General features: G+C 40.1%; 1 protein-coding gene across 1 annotated transcript in view; it reads left to right on the top strand.

The window, feature by feature from the left end:
- The window catches only part of Lar (tyrosine-protein phosphatase Lar), a 464,266-nt gene that overhangs the window by 117,242 nt on the left and 331,982 nt on the right, over nt 1-15,042 (top strand). Inside the window, exon 4 of the mRNA XM_069133249.1 lies at nt 8,801-8,854. The gene's annotated coding sequence lies outside the window, so the exon portion shown is untranslated. The remainder of the gene's footprint in view (nt 1-8,800; nt 8,855-15,042) is intronic.

The raw sequence follows: 15,042 nt of genomic DNA, 5'->3' as shown, positions 1-15,042 counted from the left end.
TACATCACTCGTGCTGTCGAAGCTTTATCCACAGAACCGGCCTTTCATCAAGCAAATCATTCGACTTCGAGTGATAAGCGTCCCATTTCTCAAATAAGAAATTAGTGAAATTGACAACCCGGATTCATTGCTCGATCAGTCTTAATAACACAAAGTACACATCGATGTTACAGAAACTTCTATTTCTCATGATTTCTCATCGTCATACGTCGTTATTGGTTATTGCTTGCGCATGCGATTCTATGTCTTCCTGTACACTGACATAACCCGTGTAGATAGCGGTAAGGAAAGCTGTACTTTAATTTATTTTCCGCAATGTTTTTATCTTCTCCAATATCCTTTAATATACTGTGGTATACAGCAATTGCTTGGGAATCTTGATCAAACGTTGACGTTGAACAGCCAACAAATTCACAGCAAGAAAATTGTGTAAAATTGAACCCTAAATTCGGTGATGAAAATCCGAACTTCGGAACTCTTTGACCAGTTTCTGGATTCGTTGATAGTAACGCGACGCGACGTGACATAGTTATAGAAGCGCAGAATATGCTGTGTGAATTCAATGGTTGTAAGCTGGCAAAACAACTGTTACATGTGATAAACGACGGTTGGAATACAAGTGTGGCTGGTCCCAGGGAAAAAAGGTATAAGGTACCATAAGGAAAGAAGGAGGAGTAACGACGTTAAGGTGAGGGAAGGTTGGAGGGCTGAAATTAATTATGCAACAACTGGCAGAATGGAAGGTGCAATCCCACGAAGTTGTTCATCCTCCTTGCTATCGGTGTATCCGAAAACTACTGTAATTTTCTTGAGTAATACAAAGCTTTGGCAAAAATCGCAAATCAAATGTGTTTCCAATATCATAGTTCGTTTCAGATTATCCATAAATAGAGAGAGATCGATATGCGGACTGGACCTTGACGGGAAGAAAATTACACAGATATCCATGTACCTTTACTCTGCAATTCACAGGGAAGGAAATGAATGCTAACCTAGATTCGGAGCACATTTTTTCAAGCACAATTCTCATGCAAGTAAATTTCTCAACCGCAGCAGCTTGCAGCCAACTGTACACGGATGCACCATTTTACCAACTGCCCTTTGTGTCCAATGGAATCTCGTCTGGATTCGTATCCGAAAACCGTATATCACACACGGGTAATTTCTGGGGAATGGCGCTGTTTTGTAGAAATATTTCGTCTTTCAACGCACGGAGCTTTCGCTGTTCCGAAACGGCGTTTCTACATTTCTGGAAACAGATATTATATTTGAGTTATTGAATGACATTCACTGAGAAATATTGTCAACACTCATACGTGCAATTTTTTTAATTGTAGGATATTCTGTAATGAGAAAAAAATATGAAACGTATGGGTGAATTTTCGATACAACAATACGTCTGAAATTAAGTGAAATAGATACGAGAAGCAGATGTAAAATTATCTCTGCCGGTTCCTAATGAGCTGCTTGATGAATGTCAATACATGAACACCTCAACTGATTTTGAGTTAAGATCAGAGGACTCGGAAATAATTACGGTCGCGTAAGGAACGGATGATTTATTATAACAGAGATGTATTTTAAGTAATGTTTGAATGTCGGCCCCGCACATGCGATCAATTGATTCGAGCAGCGTATATTCGGTAATTCTTGCCGCTGAGAGAATGCATTGAATCAAAAATGTATCAGGTCAGTGAACAGAAGCCCATTGTTGCAGAGGGGATATTCTCTACGTGAATGAACGCACATACGGATGAATCGGCCTGAACCGTGAAAAATGGAAAGTAAAATGAAAAAAATTCAAATCACTGACGAGCTAGACGGTCCGCAGCATTTCCGCAACGATCTCGTTCTTTCTTTCACCTCACTGCGGAATCAAATCTCTACAAGTTGTATCGACGCCGCGGTTATTTTCAGGATATTGCCAAGGGCGCGAGAAAATTATGAATAATTGAATCGAAATATAACCGATCCTTTCGGATGGGGAAATTCGGTCGAGTCACTTGACCGTGTGGAATTTCGCCAGGAAATTTGGCGAACGAACAATTCGGGATATTCGGGGATTTTCAACCGAACCCATTATATTTATATATTATATATATTCTGCAATTTTCATCGGAATTATTCGATCGTCGGTTGTATCAATAATCTGAATCCAGTGACTGTTCTAAGAAAAGTTAATCGAAATGGTCGCATTATATATTGTTTGTTTTTTTTCTTCTTTGTAAGATTACCTAGCAGCGAATGATCAAAACTTCAAAAATGTTTCATAATCGTAGAGAAATTTGTATTGTGTCAAGTTCTTTTAGTAGATTATACAGAAATCAAAATACAACCGACACTGTCTACTTTTTTTTCCATACATTTCCAATTAATGTACGCAATCTATCCGTTTCCATTTCATGTTCGTGAGAATCTCGGATTCTTACACATTGGCATACATTGTTTAGGGTCTAACTACTTGAATCGGACTTTCCATCACTTACACCTCATACCTGAATTGGTTTACCAGGAGACGCTCTTTTCACAAGGATCCGTAGTGGTGTTGGTGTGGTCGAAGTTAAGTTGGGTAATGCAGAAGAGGATAGTGGTAGAGGATTGATTAGAAGATTGTGAGTTCAATCAAGGTTTCGTAACGGGTCCATCATCGTTGATTGGATCGAGGTAACCTTACAGCGAGCCAATCGTCAAGCAAAGTATCGTTAATGGATTCAATCGTTGAAGAAGGTTCTCCTATATATGTATAGTACCTACACCTTGTTGCCCAAAGTGAGGCCATACCGAAAATGCCAACGTGTGTCTGATTCATTTTTCTCTTTTTTCCACTACTGGGAGTGACTACTGTCCCTCACGAAAAAAATCCCCAAATTGGGTGTAAATTCGTACCCCTAATTTTTTTCTTATGGGAAATTAGCATTATCTATGAGTTGGGGGTACGAATTTACAACCAAGTGGGGTTTTCTTTCCGTGAGGGATAAACCTATCAATGTTCGTCGACTGTAGCGATATCTATACAGTGTTTAGTGCAGAAGTGCAGATCGTCGCATCCGAAGTGTTTCCACGTACGTCCATTTTGCCGTCAAAGTTTTTATCCCTTTCGTTCGTTCGATGGCTCATGTAGTGTGTAGGCGTCTATACGTCTATATTCTACGGAATGTGAAGATACTCGTATCTACGTGGCGTGCGCGATGTCGTTGGTCGGTATCTTTATTACGGGATGCTTTGACGATAGCCACGTGACCTGGGGAGGTCGGTGAAATATCGAGAAACGAGGTCAAGCCCGCGTTGGAACGAAATGGGAAGGAGCCAGTGATCGTTGATGCATCAAAGTGCAGCTGAAAGAAGGTGATTTCCAATCGTTTCCTCGCTCGTGAACCTTATCTGCAGAATGCTATGACAACGAATAGGCAATAAGTAGGAGAACCGGTACAATGTGAACCTTACCAATATCTCGTCATTGGGGACAGCGCCGAACGAACCTTAGCATAACATTCTTCATTTGATCTCAACTGCACAATCGGATATGTTGGATGAAGTTGAATAGTTTGTGCAATTAATGTCCATTCTCAACGAATATAAATATTTTGAAAAGTTACATCAATCTTGTCAACTTCTGGAACACGAATCTTGTAGCAAAAAGGAGAGGAAAATTGATAAGATAGAATCAAACCTCACAGAGTTATGGCGGAGTGAAGATTATGTTTTTTTGCACAAGCCACGCCTGCTGTTAAGATCCATATTCATCCATATCAGAGGTTTAGTCCTCGATCCCATCGAAGATCATTCATCCCTGAAAGTGAACCCTTGTAATCACTGGCATCCTGAAAAAAGTGTATGAATCAAAGAGAAGAATTTCGTTCACATCAGTGGGCAATGAACCTCAAAAAGTTCAATTTTCAAAGGAAACTTTTTGGTGGACAAAATTTCTCATGCGATAAACGGTGATTCGTTTTAGGTGGAATTGAAGTTCACCGCAAAAGTGAGCATGTTTTATGTGCGTTGTAAAAATTTCAAGCCAATATAACGACTTGGTTATCGGGTAATAGCGAGTTTAGGGAAGTCCCCTCAAAGCAGCGTCTTCAAAAGCCCATTGCGTCACGAACTCGGACTGAATCTTATGAATTTCTTTATCTTATTGTGAAACCACTGTTTCGCTTATTATATATGGCAACTTGATGACTGAATACCAGAAACGACGATTCCCCAAGTCGCCAAATCACACTGCAAAGCTGCGTATTCGCCTCAGGCACTTCGGGGTTCAAACATGCGCATGACGCACGAGACATAACCGCGCTGTCTGTTTCCAACTGAATTTCAATATTTCATTACGTCTTGGAAGTTGTAGATTCGGTTTGAGTTTGGATCGGTGATCCTCGCTCAAGGCCTTAGCCGTGAACCTTGCTTTTTACGTCCCGTACTCGCGGGAATAAGGGAAACTTCTCCCACTCCCACTAAGGTCGTGGTTGCGACGCCGTCGAATCTCGTCTTAATACGACTCAACCGGCGCGAATATCTCCACAATTTGTTACTGGCTAGGCGTACCTACCTACCCAGTATCTTTCACGGGCGGAGATACCCGCTTCTACGACCCCCACAAACGATATGAGGTCGAACTGCGGACCAGAGTCAACAAACCGCACTGCTACTACCAGCCTCTATCCTGGCACATGGCCTGGTACCAAAACTCTTCCGCGTTTGTAGATATAGGGCAAGGCTATCTGCCTCCACCTGTTTTATCTACGTGTATACAGGAGCGTTCACGTTAGGTCGGAAGAGTGCATACTCTAAAGTAGGCCAAACAGTACAGCTTTCGCAAATGTGTTTTGAAATTGCCGTGATACAAAAGTCGACCTACGAACACAAATCGCAAGGTAGAATAAATGAATCTTTATGATATTCGGTTGAGAAATGAAATAGTCAAGATTGAAAAACAGGGTCAGCTTGAGCAAAGTGAAAAAAACTTGGGATTGAAAAAACGAACAGTATAATTTGTTGGAACTGCTCAAAACTTTCTTAGCACGCGGTATTTGACTGATAGAATTTTTAGTCAGGACTGTAATGTTCTTTAAAAATTCATGGTTTTAGAAAGAGCTTAATTTAATCGAGATCCGTTCTTCACACTATTGTGGTGTGCTGTCTTGATGACTTCTAATTTCATTTTGTCCATCAAGTTCTCTCTTTTTCTGCAATAGCACGAATCAGATGTCGTTCATCCGCACATGTGACACGCGCTACTTTTTTGAACACCTGTAATGGAATGTTCGATTTAAGAAGTACCGAAAGTACCACTGAAAATGCGTAAAACTTAATTGGATAACTTATTCGCAATGACACGGTGCGTAGAATGAAGCTAATTGAAAGTGATATTCGCCGAAAAACACCTTAGTGTATGAAATCGAGAATTTCAGCTGTGCGCATGCGTCGAAGTCGTTTTACCGCACTGCTGAGAAACGGGGCACTTTGCGCAGGCTTCACAGGCTTAAAAAATCCAACTCTCCAAGCAATTGCTGGATAATTAGTTATTTCCACATCCATCCGTCAGCATCACAATTTTTTGCCAATTTCAGAACTTTATTGACAGATGCTAGAACGTATAAAAGTCAATTCAGACCATTGCACTCAAATCATCAAAGACAGGCAGTGCTTCGAAATCAGCTCTTCCAAACGTTATAAAGCCAATTTTCACCTTTCACTCTGTTGCGGAGAATAAATTGTGATCAACTTTATCTCGATACTTTCCAAAGCGTCTCGAATCCTCCTATACAATAACACTAAATAAGTCGTTGACCTTCACAGGCATACTACACTTTAATATATCAACCAAAAAGCCCTTCCAGAGTTTCATTCAAACACCCTGTACTACGGGATCGACCATGCCCGTCTTGTTCCGCCGCAAAGCTGCCTCACTGCCCGGAGTACTTAGGCGAGTGCGCGTCCTCAGCGGCTAATCTCGGTAGACCCTTTTCTTGAGATTACAACATGACGGAGCCACCCCTAAGGCTCTACGTCTATTCGTTCTCTCGCCACAGGGCAATGGTGGTTGAATAAGGTTTTCCGGGTCAGAATTCACGACAGGTTAGTCTATGGAAACGTTTTTTCTGCTCGGTAAACTGTACGAACAAAAATCTCGGTACAATGAAATGAATGATACATCTGGAAGAAATCATGCCTAAGATTGATCACTCAAGTCAAGAATTATAGGACTACAAAACCTTTATACTCGATCCGTAGCCGGGTCTGTTTAACGATAAGCTAAGGCCTAATTGTGATCCAACTATATTCTCCTTGAGCAAACGGTGCCTCCAAAAAAATCTTTCTTTTGTATTGCCGGTTCTACTGTGCAGAAATTTTCAGGATACAAGTAAAATTGCGTGATAAATTTCCACACAGTTCACGGAATTCAAGAACTCCGGGAAATTCCCGTGTACTTGGACTGTTATAAATTCTAGTGTCGCTAGATATTATCGCTTGTAGTGTAGAGCAATACGACATCCGTTACATTTTTGATGTGAAAATGTCTTTCTTTAATATAAAATAAATAGGTGTTGCCTATTATCTGAAGAAAAAACATCAGCGGGCCTATTCGCAAAAGAAGAACTGCGCATATTTTTATTTATCTCCTCCTGGTGTTCAAATTCGATAAAATCGTTCGAGAATTGCCTGACCCAACCTATCATATTCCCATTTCAATAACACGACGTGAAATGGCGCACTTCTTCTTCCATCTCAGATAATGTCGCGGTAACAAATCGTGACGAAACTCGAAGAGGAAGTACGCTAGTAGGATTGGAATTTGATTTGGTGTAAAAGAAAAACTTTATTTAACAAACACCCTGCTTTAAAAACGTTTCTTTAAAGTTTATTGGGATTAAGCTGTCGACTCTTTTTTTAAAGACTAAACGCCGGTAACGCACAGCTGGTTCTTTTCATTTTAACTCGAAAACGCGTTAACGACTTCGCTGTTTGTGTGCTTTACGCTTTTTACGTAATTACTACATCATTTACAAAAGCATCAAATTTGTACACCAAAATTGTAAAAATGGTACAACGCGCAAACTTGTTAGAAATACGCTGCAGATTCACACAATATTAAATCAAAAGAAAATTGTCAAAGCTTAAATTCCAAAATATACTGTATTCTCTTGGAGAGTGAGGTCGTGAAAAAGAGATATAGGTGGTTTTGGAAGCACCAATCGGTTTGCCTCCGTGATTGACAATCCTGATCGTTTCGATATGTCGTTTGGGGGATAAACAGGGCTAACGATGATAGTAAAATTCATTACGCAATCTACACACGGCCTGCTCGTGCTGCGTACGCATGTGTATAAGCAGGCCTGTACGAGAGGCAGGAAGAGATATGTAAACGTAATTGTGCCCATCTCTGTCCGCAGGTTGTACAGAGTGGTGCAGCAAAAGATAGGCGGAGCTATAACTACACTGTCAAGTATGCAGGTAGCGTGCGTGGTTATTTGTCAAATAAACCAGTATTTAGTAAACACTTGCTGTGCTAATACATTGATCACTCGTCCGCAGTCATTGAGCCCCCCAGTACCGAATATCGCCGGGAATTTTATCACTTCCGCCACAGTTTTCCATTGGACAGATTAGTAATTGAATCTATATGTATGAACTTATCAACAGTGAACTTTTTCTGCCAAAGAAAATTCAGGCAAAGAAAAAATATCGAAGGAATATGGATGTGTTCAGGTTTCAAAGGTTCGGACTTTATGCAAAAAATAGGAAAATCATTCGGCAGCAATGATCACTTTACTTGACTGAACGACTTGCAAGGTTTCAATCGTTGTCAGTTGCAGTAATATTGCTGACGCGGAATGAAATTTGGAATTGAAGTTGATATATTCGTTGCTGATTTTGTTCTTCTGTTTGTGATTGATTTTTTTTTAATTCCGAGGGTTGTTTTTTGATCTCAGTTATTCTGGCACTAAAATATCTCGCAAAAGTGCAGACTATTTTCACAACTGAAACAAGGATAATTAATGATATTTGAAAAAGTTTTCATCCTCAAAACAGTTATACATATATACGCTATTTCACAGCAATTTAACCACTTGCAATGAATGAAATGTATTAAACATTGACACTGATTCAACGCCTTTTTTCAATTTTCATGGTGTATTTGCCAGAATAATGCTTTGAATGCAAATAATTAGAATTGAGCGTAAATTAACTGACACAAGTACTTATCCCAAAGTGCATCCGATGATTGTACTGTAGATTCGTTATACTTGGTTGAAAGATAATTAATACAATTAAAAAAACATAGGTAATATTAAAATACTAATCCAACGCAGCAAAAGCAATGAAAATGACAATGATCCGATGAATTGCGAAATTGTAAGTTTTACAATGCCTAAAACTATTACGATACTAGTTATCTCACAATTCAATACATTTATGGAAACTGACTAACTTCAAGGACAATTTTTAACTCGCAGGAATTGTTTTTTGCAAGTGTACTTATAAAGATGAAAGATTCGTATAGCTAAAATCTTGTGACAAGCAAAGTATAAAATTATAAAATTACATTACTAGCAGAACTTATGTAAAAAAAAAAGAAAAAATTGTGCAATGAACGTCTCTTGTTTCTTTTCAATTTGTGTCTCATTATGGAAAAATCAAAGGAAAACATCACCTAATTCATTCGTTAACCGCCATAGCCGATAAGTGAGATAACTTCGACCAAAAACCCGTTGAAATCCACCTTTCTTGAAGTTTATCAATTGTCTTAAATTTTCTGTGAACCGCTCGAACATCAATACTCAATTTTTTTTTTTTACAGGATCGACAGCGTTTCTTGCGCTTAGCGAGGCTTGGACGCACGTTTAATCCAATTGTGAGTAGTTAATAACATGATTCAGTGTTTTCCACTCTTTTGCTTCACTGAGTATTTAAAAGTTGTTAAGTTTTTAGCGTGTACCTTATACAGCATCGGTACAGCTTCGTAGAGCCAATTAGAATTACAGTTTATGCTGATTCATAACTTCCGAGTTTTTGCGACACATGTTCGCGACGCACTTAACATATTTTCCGCGCTGCTTAAGTACCGTCCAACCCGTAGAGCCCTGGGCCCCTAATAAGCGGGACAATATCTGTTCCGTTCGGTGTTAGATTAGCACGGTGCGAAGCCCCTCGAATTTGTGGGGGTGAAAAATTACTCGGGAAATTATTCCAGAACTGTAGCCGAGCCACGACGGGCGCCAAACTACCCTCCGCGATTATTATCCCAGCTGGAAGTCACCATTCCCGCAAGTCCTGAACTGAAACACGGTGTTCAAAAAAACGAGAACAAGGGAATTTGAAAAATTGATCTTTATCAAATCCTAGAACCGATTATTACATGTAAGAATTAGTGATTCGAAACGTAATTATGTTTATTCCCGACTCAACCATAAAGTTAACTTTTTTGACTTCAAAATCGGAACGAAAGTGGTATATTTTTCCCCCAAATCCTAATCGGCGGAAAATATGAGCCCGATTTAAAAGTCCCCGTTTTCAAAGAAATATTGCGGGCAGAGTTCAGTCGAAAATAAAGTCCTATATGTAACACAGGAATGAAAGTCAACTTTATTCCCTTGTGACATAATGTACTTTCATTCCCAACTCAACCGTAATGTCAATTTTTTGACATGAAAAGCGGGACGAAAGTAGCATATTATTCCCTCTTAACGAATTTGCGGGACATATGAGGCCATATGGGGATTCGTCGACTTTATTCCCTTGATCCAGAATGTACTATCTTTCACCTGTTCAGGCAAGACTGCAAAGTAAAGTGCGTATTGGGTACATTTGTATTTGAGGGTCAAGTAAATTATCCGATGAAACTGTTCCATAAACTTTTCAAGCCTTTGATATTTCCAATTACGTAGATGATCTTTTTCGGTTACGTCATCATCATATAATACGGTCTTTCTTATTGTAAGAGACGTTTTTGTTCATGCTACTACTTTTTTTGTATTATTTTCTAATATCTTTTATGTCACATTGATTCGCAGTGAACATGTTTTACCCCAAATTTTTCATGAAAACTTGTGAAATTAAAAATTGCTCGTGTCGTTCTTATCAATAATTATTTATCTAATCAATAAGGAAAGCGATCAGTACATACGATATATATGAATTGTAAGGTCATTTCTTATTGAGAAATAATATTGTATTCCAAAACGGAGTGTACTTGCTAAAATTATCGAGGTGTTAAAAAATCGAAAGCCGCAAACATTAAATTTGTTTCTCAGCGATCATCTAAACTATACTCTACGAAAAGTCGAGATTCTCAAACTTTTGAAAGAATTTTTGTTTTTTTGCCTTGCATTACGTTTCAAACGAGGAATTAAATTAAAATTGAAAGACTCTTATACCTGCCCTGATTATACTAAGATAGAAAAAGACGATGAAGCTGTAAAATTCTGGGCACCGCTTGTCAATGCTAATTTGACTGTCTGCATCGTCAAGCGTTTCTATCTATGCGGAATGTCTACCCACCTGCTTCTGCATAGGTCGATTTTCAAATTTCACGGGGATTTCCCAACAAGCGTTTCCTGCTCGCGATGCCTGCGCATATATGCATTGACAATAAAATTTCATTTCCATCCAACCGTGTACAAGGTATGCATGTACACGTGCATATCAATGCAGGCACGAAGCCGGGTGCGATATACGAATTCCGTTATTTTCTTTTTTTTTTCTACTCTTTCCTGTTTTTCCCTCCGTTCTTCCATTTTCCTTTTATTTCCATCCGACAGTAACTAACTACACGTGCAATTCGCTCCGCGTACTACCTATACATGTATATGTATATACGTAATTTGTTCACGAAACAAATATTTATAATACACACTCTGCGTACAGCGCTATAACTTCGCTAAGGCCTAGTAAACCAGAGTTGTTCGACCTCGCCGCGATTATTCACGATGACTATAAAAACCCGGCCAGGGGGATACCGGCAATTTTACATGGCAGGGGTGAACCCTTTTCTTCCGGAATATTATACTCGTATCATAAACTGAACAACCGCGATACTCGCGTAAAAATCAGATCGGATATAATTGCACCAACCGATAAAGAATCATGGACACCTCAACTTTCGTGGGATGGAATTTTTCAACCAAAACGTGATGGAATTCGACGAGTGTTGTGTATAGAAGAAAATTCAACTGGGTCATTCCGATAGCCGTTTGTTGAAATATCGTGAATCAAAATCTAATGAAAATCGATATGAAGTCCTGATCGGTACATCTATATACAATCATTATTTTTGTCTCTATCTGAACATTTGCATTTCGTCATGCTTTCAATACACTTTTCTCTAGTGTAAGTTTTATACCGTTTAATTTGAAGAAATTCATTCAATCATACTTATATCTTGCACACTGGGCTTTGAGCATGTACTTGGAGTTGCTTGGAAGATAAGAGAATCACGGAAGAACAGAGTTCACTTTTTAATGACTCAATTTGACGACGAAGCTATATATATATATGTTGTTTTTTTTGGCAGAAATCCATACTAAATATTGAAAGCTTTCGTAAAGGCTGAAAGCATTCTCACTTTCGGATATGCGGAAGAATGCTATTCCTCTTTCTTCTTCTTCTTCTTCTTCTTCTTCTCTGTTCTGTGTACCCAGAGAGAAAAAATGCTACCACCGTATGTCAGAGATTCAACACACATTGTTTGGGCGCCTGAAAAGTTGAAGGATAGATTACATTCTTGAGATTATAACGCCGGTCACGTCATGGAATTCATCGTGATATAGAGCGAGGCGAGAATGGCAGGGTTGAATTTTTCGGTGGTGGGTGAGACGCAGAGGCACTCGGCTTGTATATACAGACATGCGAAATTCTGCAACTAAGATGTGTAAAGTTCTCAGAGAGGGAGGGGGAGAGAAAGAGCGAGAGAGAGAGAGAGAGAGAGAGAGAGAGAGAGAGAGAGAGAGAGAGAGAGAGGACATGAGTTTTGTTACTCGAGACTACATACAAACAGCCTCTAATCAACTGCTCCGTCATGTTCTACTTTCTAGATTCCCTCGGATGAAAATTATGTGTATAGTAGACGGGAAAAGCGATGCTGGCTACGGCAGAACCGGGCCAAGCGAAGCGACGAGACGCAAGCTGGCGACGTCAGAGCGGCAGACAAGCGACTTCGTGTATGCAGTGCAAATAAGTTGTTTAAATAAAATCAAGCAGAATTCCACGTGGTAATTGGAAACAGAAAATAGTCTGAAAAGGAACAAAACAAGGCTAGAGGAAGACGAGAAGCCTTCAGGAGCGAAAAATTTATTTCCGTTAGCAAATTCGCGTATGGACATTTTATTTATCCAAATTCATTTATCGCAACATGTATCTGAACAGTTTAATTACACACGTAGATTATGAAAAGTTAAATGTGCAATTTGTTTAGGAATGGATAAATTATCTCCCAAAAGTCTAATCTCCTTACATTTTGACCTGTCAAGATAGTTTGTTGTTTTTTTTTTTTATATTTAAAAACTTGTGTAAATTCATTTTCAGTTAGGTACGTATGATATGTTATATTGACTTTTGAAGTCCATATTTCACCGTTGCAAGATTTTGGATTTCGATGTGCGTATCTGATTTTTGTTTCATTGTTTGTGAGTAAGCCAAACAGTGAACGTCTGAAATTCGATTTAAAAAATATTGACTTTTTGAATTATTGTAATCAACGTTTGGCAAATTTTGAGATGTCGTTGTTCTCGATAAAATATCATATCGAGAGGTGAGTTGATTTCTTCGATTTTGCCTCGCTGTAAACAAAAAGTTGAAGTCATAGCAATATTCACATTTTCCAATCTAGAATTTCGATCAATCTGTTTTTACCCTGACCTAACTTTTGTTTTGAGATTCGTGTAGCTGGTCTGGATCAGTCATCAAAAATCGCGTATCGTTTAAGGCCGAAACATTGCGACGTCATCCTTGATCGAGAAGGGGAGAAAAACAGGGTGGAACGAGCAGAGCGAGAGAGAAAGCAGAGAGAAGATCCGTAAAGCGTGCGACTCGAATGACACGAAACTTTGATCGATTCTTGAACCGTTTTTTCCTAATGAAAGAGGAACATCGTGTGCAGCTCGGGCTTTGCAAACACCGATTTGGGTCGGCCCATTGGATGCTGGTTGAGCCCTCGATTGGGCGTGGACTTGAAGAGCGCGGATATACGCCGCTGGTCCACTTTATTAGGTCGATTTTTCCCGCGCTGTTACAGCACCGCAGCTCCTTTCAAAAAGGAAGCGTATAAAGCTAACTAAGCATGAACGCTTCGGCAGCCAATACCTACGTCTCGCAGTGCGACTTAGCCTTGATCCTTCCTTTATATTCACTGAATTTAAATAATGGAAGTCGTGCTAATTCGATTCCAGTGGTGATCATCGCCGATGTTGAACCGGGCCGCAATGGTCTCCCACATCTCTGTCGATATCCCGATGAGTCTGCAGTTTCCGCAAAGTCTTAATGCCAGGACGGCTTACGAACTTCTTCGATTCTTCAATCCTCAGCCCAAAAGAATATTGAATGCAAAGTGAAGAGGAGTATTCCATGAGTGAAAAGTATCCTCCGTCAAGCTGTTCCGTAGTCTTAGAGCGAAGGCGAAGATGCTTCGAACCAATCAGACTCTCATTCAGGGTTGATTTAGTAGTCAAGAGTGAATTACCTGGGAGAACATATCGCGTTCTGTGAATCAAAGGCATCGTTCAGGCGGAGAAGATTTTCGTGAAAAGTTTTAAAGCTTATACGGGAAGTGATTTTTAAATTAGGGTGGCGTTCATCCCCAACTCTCAGCTGACGCATGCAGGCTTGAATAAGTTTGCGTCAATTTGTCTCATGTGCCAGCACACTGACGCCCCGAGGAGGTCTGACGGAATATCGAATATCCCAGAGGAGTTCTCGTAACGTTTTAACGAAGTCTGGAAGTATGCCGGGCGCGTAAAGCTCCCCTCATCAAGCCTCTCAAGGATATTAGATTAACGGCGAAGATGCGTCAAACCAATTGAGTCACATCCGGGATGACGCGGTGGATTCCAGAGTGAAAGAGAGGGACAGTTATTCCTGGAAAGTCAGAGACGTCGCTGCGGCATCGTCATTCGGAAGTCAAAGGTACTTCTGCGAAGCCTTGAAGAATGTCTGGGAATTAAAAGAGGGCCAGATCTCGTAGAATTTTCATCTTGCTCCGGTTTTCATCCCCGAACGGATGCCTCAAATAAGCCTGAAGTGTTTTGAGCTCTTGACAGAAGCCCCCGTGATATCTCTTTAGAAAGCCAGAAGTATTTACTCCGGAAACGTAATAAAAGATGTTGCGTAAATACTCCGGAGCACAAGACCAGTCTCAGGATGTCTTGGCTTGAAATGGTCGCGAGTTGAAATTATTATTCGACGCAACGTAGTTGGCTTTTGTTAGCCGCGTCCCTCAGACTTTGAAGCAAGCTGGCTTAAACAGTGCGATGATTTTTATTACAGCTCGCCTAGTCTTCCAAGATACGTCTCGAAACAATGCAAAGAAGAGAGCGTGAGTCTTTTGAAAGATGCGGCTACGTACGGTGCTTGAAATTTATCTCCAGAACGACCTCCAGCCCAACTACGTAAAACAATATGACAGTGAACAATGTGCGTAAGCTTGCGGCTTTTATTGAGGGCTTAATTCACCCGTCAACTTGCTTACCTCGACTCGTTGTAGTCGGCTCACTTCAATTATCTGCGTAATCCGACATCATCGAGGAAATGAAAATTATCCTGCGAGCTGTCTGGATTATTGGGTCTGCGCACCGCCATGGAACACTTCGTCGTTCTTGGTGCTTCGTATCATCGCTGCGCGAATGATTTTTCCGGCATGAAAGGGTTACCGGGATGTTTTATCGAGCGTCAACTTGAAGGGGAGAACTTGAAAGGTTTTTTAGCTGAATTCTGGCCAAGTGGATCTGCTCCTTCAGTGTTTTTCTACTTTTTAATCAAGAAGACACTTTCATTATCCACATGGCATATCTCGACGTGACCCTTGTTAACGCTGCGAGCACGTAGCAAGAT

Source organism: Neodiprion pinetum, chromosome 2, assembly GCF_021155775.2.
Source record: "Neodiprion pinetum isolate iyNeoPine1 chromosome 2, iyNeoPine1.2, whole genome shotgun sequence".
NCBI classification, from domain to species: domain Eukaryota; kingdom Metazoa; phylum Arthropoda; class Insecta; order Hymenoptera; family Diprionidae; genus Neodiprion; species Neodiprion pinetum.
The sequence above is the reverse complement of the archived record's forward strand: the minus strand, read 5'-3'. Positions and strand labels throughout refer to the sequence as shown.